We start from the raw sequence: 7,434 nt of genomic DNA, 5'->3' as shown, positions 1-7,434 counted from the left end.
ATATTTATATATACATATCTATTTACATAATTGTTCGTGAATCGTCGGAATTGGTTGAGGTTAATTGAACATATGAAAACAGTTCAAATTTTTTTGAGACTCAACTTTACAGACTAGGCTTATCGTGTCAAAATATTAAATCGTATCGAGAGTTTGATTTAAAATTAGTCGAAATTTTCCGGGTCGTCACAGTACCTACCCGTTAAAGAAATTTCGTCTCGAAATTTGATCGAGGTCGTCATGGATAACAATAAGAATGTTTTCATGGCGAATACGAGTTGGAAAACTAGAGTTTTATCACCATTGAGTAAATTGAATGAAACAATTCAATTACTCGAAGCGTACGAGTAAAGCTATCACAAAAGAGTGAAATGAGGAAATAGAGATTCGTCTTAACTTTTGACGTAGTCGTGGTTGATTTCCAGAATTCAAGGAAAAGAAAATCTTTGTAATCTTTATAAGATTTGATTTTTTGGTAAACAAGGAAATTATGATCCTCTTAAATGTGGTAATCTTCCTCGATTGCTATGTCTGATATTTCCATTATAAATTAACCTCTTCCATTCCATTATTTTCACCACTCTTATACTTTATTGGTCAACTCTTATTTTAAAAAGATTGTGAGAATGCTAAATTCAGTTCTGATTCTCGATATTTTCCTGGCTATCGTATCTTTCATTCTTCTTTTTCATCTGCCACCGGAGGAATTTATTTTCTTCTATTATTACCTTAGGGTTATAATGTTTTTAATTCTCCCGGGTCTTTACGTTGCAATACGTATTGATATACATTGTTTGTAATTTCTACGTTGTCTTCGTGTTTATATTTTCCCTTATATTTCAGGGCTTCATGCTTTTTTCATCTTCCCGACTTTAAGTAAAGCTATTTAGACGTCTCGGAATTTGTAGGTTCAATCTGTGAGTTTCGAATGAACACGACTAATGGTCTATGAAAGAAATTGAATTAGCACGATCTGATTTGTTAAATTACCAGAAGTTATAGAAAAGATAGAACTATCAAGAATATATTTTCTTGATATTTTTAGAGGTTAAGTAGAATGAAAGAGTTATGTAACATGGCACATGATGAGCGTCAAGTCTGTGAATCATTACCATCATCACGTTCCATTAGAAATTCAGCATGACTTACTGTAATATAAACACGTTGGCCAAGCATCATTGTATTATACTAACTCATGCTTCAATTCCCAACACTTCTACTAAAACCATTCATAAATTAAACTCAAATTTTACAGAAGGATAAAAACTAAAACATTTTCTTTTATGATGTAACACATATAGCACGAGGAGATAGATAATTTCGGACAAGAATATTTATGAAGGTATCTTCAGAAATATCGAATATATTTATAACAAAAGATACGATGATATCTTAGAATTTAAAATATTTATGATCAGAAGATGATGAAGAAATTTATCCGCAAGGATTCGAAATAAGTAGGAAGCAAGATAATTGCTAAAGATTTCATCAGATATTGAAACATCTGGATTCTTTGAATACAGGTTTTGCTCCTTGTATTTGTCCGTGTTCTCCTTCATGGTTTGCTCAATCCGTTTTTCCGTACTAAATTTTCTATCAAGCGTTTCCAACACTCAATCCGTTATTATCAAACTTTTGGCCATTAAGACCATCTACAACTTTTGCTGCTTCATCAGCATTTTTAAGATTAACAGATTTGAATCATCGGTTATCAATCCGAGGGGTTTTCAAGAATTTCGAAGGATTTGAATGAAGATTGTAATTGTCAAGATACAAATGATGTTTAAGATGGAATCAAGTGGCAACTTGAGGAAATATTTAACTGTAGTACATGTAACTTATTAACGATATTTTAAATCAAAATGTGTTATAATTAATATTTCCTACTCTTTTAATACTTTTTAATTGTCCAAGGTTAGTAGTCCAATGTTAGTAGTCCAATAGTCCAATAGTCCATAATGAAAATTATATTGTATTGTCTCGGGATTAGCCAAGACTAGTATATTATGACAGTATTTAAATGATGATATTTAAACTGCGTAAAATAAATAACAGTATTTAAATGATGATAAATAAAATTGCGAGTATTAAAATTACGATAAATAAATTGCGATAATTAAAAATGTGATAATTAAAATTGCGATAAATAAATTGTGATAATTAAAATTGCGATAAATAAATTGCGATAATTAAAATGACAATAAATAAAATGTAATAAGGAAATAGTCATAACGGGTATAGGAACAGTTAGTTAGGATTTGGTTAGTATGGATTTTAATTTTTACATAGTTAATTAATTGGTTACTAATCAATTTTATTTTTTCCATTATTTTCTTCATTACGCCACTTGTCAAATCTTGACTTGGATTATGATCGGTCGAAATTCGAATATGAAATTGAATGAAAATGGTTGTTCTTCGGTGAACGGATACGTATATCTGTGGATGTAAGTACAATAATAAATGACTGTTGAATCAAAATTGAAAAATGTACAGTGTAACATATTAATGTGAAATCTAAATATTACGCGGATATTACCTACCCGTTAAAATATTTCCACAATTAACAGTTTGTACGAAAGAATTTTTAATTACAATCTTTATGAAAATATACTTTCATATATATTTTCTTCAGATGTAATCATGGATTTAAATGAGTCAATATGATATTAATCTTATTTGATTTACCGTTAGAACTATAATACATAATCTCTAAAACTTTAGAGATTACATAATCGCCATGTCGAACGAAGATAATCGATGTAAAACGATATGTAGAACGAAGATTAATGATATAGAACGATATGTAGAACAATGGTTATGCTCGAGATATAGATTGTGATGTCGAGGCTGGTGATGCGGATGTTGCTGTCGGTGGTACTAGTGATGTTGGTGCTGAGGCTGGTGATGTTACTAGTGTTGGTGATACTGTCGGTGCTTGTAAATTGTGTACCGTGTTCTCTAAAGTTAACACTCGAGCTCAGAGTTCTTTAACTTCTTCTACTAACCCTGGTTGGTTATCAGTGTGAGGTAGAGGTCGGATATCTTCTCTAGTTCCGTTAATGGTAGCTTCAAGATGAGAAATTCTCGTAAAAAGGGTATTAATGGTGTTGCGAACAGGTTCGCCGGTGAGCGGATCGAGTACTCCAACGTTAGGTGGTAGATTCGGTTCATGATATGGAGTACCTTATTCCCTTCTCCATAGGGTGAGTATGTCGCTAACCCACCCCCATTTTCTCCAGTAATCACGGTAGTTGATTGGTTGGTGTGCTCCCGTCACGCTGTCTTCGGAGTCAGAGGAACTTGGTCTATTCGTAGAGGCCATCTTACACGATTACAGAAAAGATTTTCGGTATGAAAAGATTAGTGATAGAAAGTGATAGTTGGATAGTATTCTCAATGCATAACATGCATAGATATATATAATACCGGATCCCTTAAATTACGGAGAAATTTTTGAAAGATGTCAGGCAAAGTCTACTGTAATGGATATGCTAAGATATGAATTTGTCTATACACTATCTACGCACTAAATGCAGTAAGACGTGTCTAGACTTAGGAATGATAAGCAGGTAATTTTTCACTAGGAATGATAAACAAAACTTATAATATGCAGCTAAGGTCGAAGTCCAGAATCGCTAATGTATCCTAACGACTATCAGTTAGACACACTAATGCAAGACCTAGTTTGCTAAGACCACTGCTCTAATACCACATGTCGTGACCTGTCCAAATTCACCTGGACGAATACATCTACATTTGGTCCCATTACGAGGTACTGACCTCTATATGCTCTGAATGACTCCAGGTAATTTCTTTAAATTGAGCAAATGCACAGCGGAAGATTTCTTTCGTACCTGAGAATAAACATGCTTAAAAGTGTCAACCAAAAGGTTGGTGAGTTCGTAGGTTTATCATAATCATTCATTTCTATAATTTTAATAGATCACAAGATTTCATTTTTCGTTTCAAAGTATAGGTCTGCTCACTGCTATAAAATCCATTCATATGGTGAACACCTAGTAACCGACCTTAACAAGATGCATATAGAATATCCCCATCATTTCGGGACTCTCATCGGACATGATAAATTCGAAGTACTAAAGCATCTGTAACCCGGATGGGGCTCGTTGGGCTCGATAGATCTATCTTTAGGATTCGCGTTAATTAGGGTGTCTGTTCCCTAATTCTTAGATTACCAGACTAAAAAGGGGCATATTCGGTTTGATAATCCAGCCATAGAATGTAGTTTTAATTACTTGTGTCTATTTCGTAAAACAGTTATAAAAGCAGCGCATGTATTCTCAGTCCCAAAAATATATATTGCAAAAGCATTTAAAAAGGGAGCAAATGAAACTCACGATACGATATTTTGTAGTAAAAATATGCATACGACGATACTGAACAATGCAGGTTGACCTCGGATTCACGAACCTATATCAATTATATATATTAACACATTGTATACGAAATAATTTATATATATTATTATTAGTGTTATAATTGTTATTTTAATAATTTATGTGTTTCATTATTACCTTAAATATATTTATTTTATATAAAAATTTATAAAGTATTAATATAGTTTTATTAAGTATTTTTTATATAATCAACTTTTATTGTAATAATAATAATATTAATAGTAATATTGATAATAATAATAATAATAATAATATGATTTTTATAAAAATAATAATGATACTAGTAATAATAAAAATGATAATAATAATAATAATAATGATACTAATAATGATAATTATATTAATAATAATAATGATAATATTAATAATAATACTTATATTATTAATAATGATAATAATATTAATAATAATAATAATAATAATAATAATAATAATAATAATAATAATAATAATAATAATAATAATAATAATAATAATAATAATAATAATAATTATAATAATAATAATGATAATGATTATAATAATAAGATAATAATAATAGATAAATGAATAGATAAATAACTACCTTAAAGAAGTAGTCCCTTAAAAAAAAGAATGCTCAAGCCAGGTTTGAACCCGCGACCTCCTGCTAACCCAATAACACTATATACCACTGCTCTGCTTATTAATTTATGTTTTAATTCCAGAAATAAACTTATTTAACAACCAATGGACCGTTTTCTTCTTTAACCTCATAATCCTAATAACCTACTCATTCTTTTGTCTTGTTTAATCAGCCAGACCAAAAAATATGGATCACGGCCCAATTTAATAGTCCATATGTGATATTAAACCGATTCATAAGCCCACTTATCAATCTGATCATGTTTAAATCCCATCCCACTAACTAGAAGTCCATCATCAATCTGATTTACACAGTCCATTGGTAAAGAAATAAAATATATATCGGACATAGCAACCCTTTAATCCCGTCCAAATTGATTTAATGATCAGTATGTGTCTCGCCAATAAAGTAGGAAATAATAGGTAGGGTCTTTGGTCCATTATCTATTATCATTATCATTTAATTAAATCATCATGATTGTGTCTGTTTGAAAAAAGAAGGAAAAAGAACGCAGCAACAGGAACAATATAAGTGATATATGACGGTGTTTGGGTTTGTGTTTACTCGAACGTGAGTAGCAGCAGAATTTGTATGAAACATAAACAATAAACGTTTGTTGCCGGTGATTGTTTGGTGTTTCGAACCGTAACAGACAGAAGAAAATAGCAGCAATGATTGTGGTAGAAACAATGAGAACTTGGTGGGTTCGTATGTTGCTCTTTTACAAGAGAAACAGTAGTAAAAGATTGTTGTAGCAGCGGGCTGTAGAAGTAGTTATCATAACGTTGTGTTGAGTGATTTTAGGGTGTTTAATTAGTTTGAAACAGAAAATAGGTTCAGCAGTCCTGGTGGTTTTCCTGTGATGACTCATGGTGGTGATGGGTTTCGTGGTGATTTTAGGTGGAGGAAGGGTGTTAGTGGTTTCGTCATACAAGAAAGAAACAACAACGTAGGGGTGGTCCTTGACGGATAACAAATGGGTTTCGAAGGAAAGGAAAAATAAGAGAGAGAGAGAGAGAGAGAGAGAGAGAATGAGAGAGACCGTGGTTGTTCATGGTGATTATTCTCGGTGGTGTTGACCGATTGTTCTTGGATTGTGGACCGGCGGTTGAGGTGGCGGCCGAATAAGATGAAGTGGGTTTGAGGTGGTAGTGTTGATTGTTTGCATGATAAAGGTGGCGGTTTGGGTTTGTTTTTTTTCCAGCTGCAATAGCAGCTAAAAAGTGTTGGGTCTCGATGACCGAAATAGGAAAGAAAACAGAAGGTAGCAGCGATTTGTTTATGGATCTCCAATGGTGTTTACTATTTGTAGGGTGTTCACGTTGGTTGGTGTTTGATGATAATTGAAGATGGGTGTCGTGAACTAGTGATGGTGTATGTGTTTGTGTTGATAATCAAATACAGAAAGAGGGAGATGAGATAGATAGAATGTGGTGGGATGGAATATGATGCATGTATGTATCGATTAATAAATTAAAGCAAACAAACTCCGTGAATTACACAATCATTTAAGAGAAAAGAAATTAAAGATGATGGGATATGTAAAGTTAAGATGTGAAAACAAAAACAGTTACATAAATTATTTAATCCATAAACGATTTGAAAAGAATGAAGTTGACACCCATGTTCATGCTAGGCGCCCGTGAATTTTTAGTTGCCATGTACTGCTAAAAATTTTAACTTGTTTAGTGAATCTCTCACATAATAATTAGTATTCACAGAGCCAATTTGATTTAAAAGTCCAATAAGATAATAACATCAGAGTTCATACGTTCAAAAATGCATTTACCTCATAGTATTACTATTATAATTAGTTATATATTTATTTTCAGGTTAGCACCTAGTAAAACTAATAAGTTTGAAATATAAAATTTTACGTGTAATTATATTCGAAATACTTTATATATATAATTACATTTTAATAACAATTTTTTTATCGTATTTTATTTTACGTAACAACTAAATCATATAATAGTTTATTAACATATTTCAAGTTATAATATACATATATTTCTATATACATATCTATTTACATAATTGTTCGTGAATCGTCGGAATTGGTCGAGGTTAATTGAATATATGAAAACAGTTCAAATTTTTTTGAGACTCAACTTTCCAGACTTGGCTTATCGTGTCAAAATATTAAATCATATCGAGAATTTGATTTAAAATTAGTCGAAATTTTACGGGTCGTCACAGTTGAAAATACTATAAAGTACATGGAGAATTACCGTAGGACCAGATCAAGACATTGGCGAAGAGTATAAGACTCGAGGAGATACTGTCTAGCAGTAGAGTACAGTGTTGATGTACTATAGGACAACTTGAGCATGGTCAAGGTTAGAAGCTATGGAAACACCAAGAGTGTAGTACATGGAGGATAACTAAGGGATTTATTGGGTAGATCGTA

Source organism: Rutidosis leptorrhynchoides, chromosome 4 (genome assembly GCF_046630445.1).
Source record: "Rutidosis leptorrhynchoides isolate AG116_Rl617_1_P2 chromosome 4, CSIRO_AGI_Rlap_v1, whole genome shotgun sequence".
Lineage (NCBI taxonomy): Eukaryota > Viridiplantae > Streptophyta > Magnoliopsida > Asterales > Asteraceae > Rutidosis > Rutidosis leptorrhynchoides.
The sequence above is the reverse complement of the archived record's forward strand: the minus strand, read 5'-3'. Positions refer to the sequence as shown.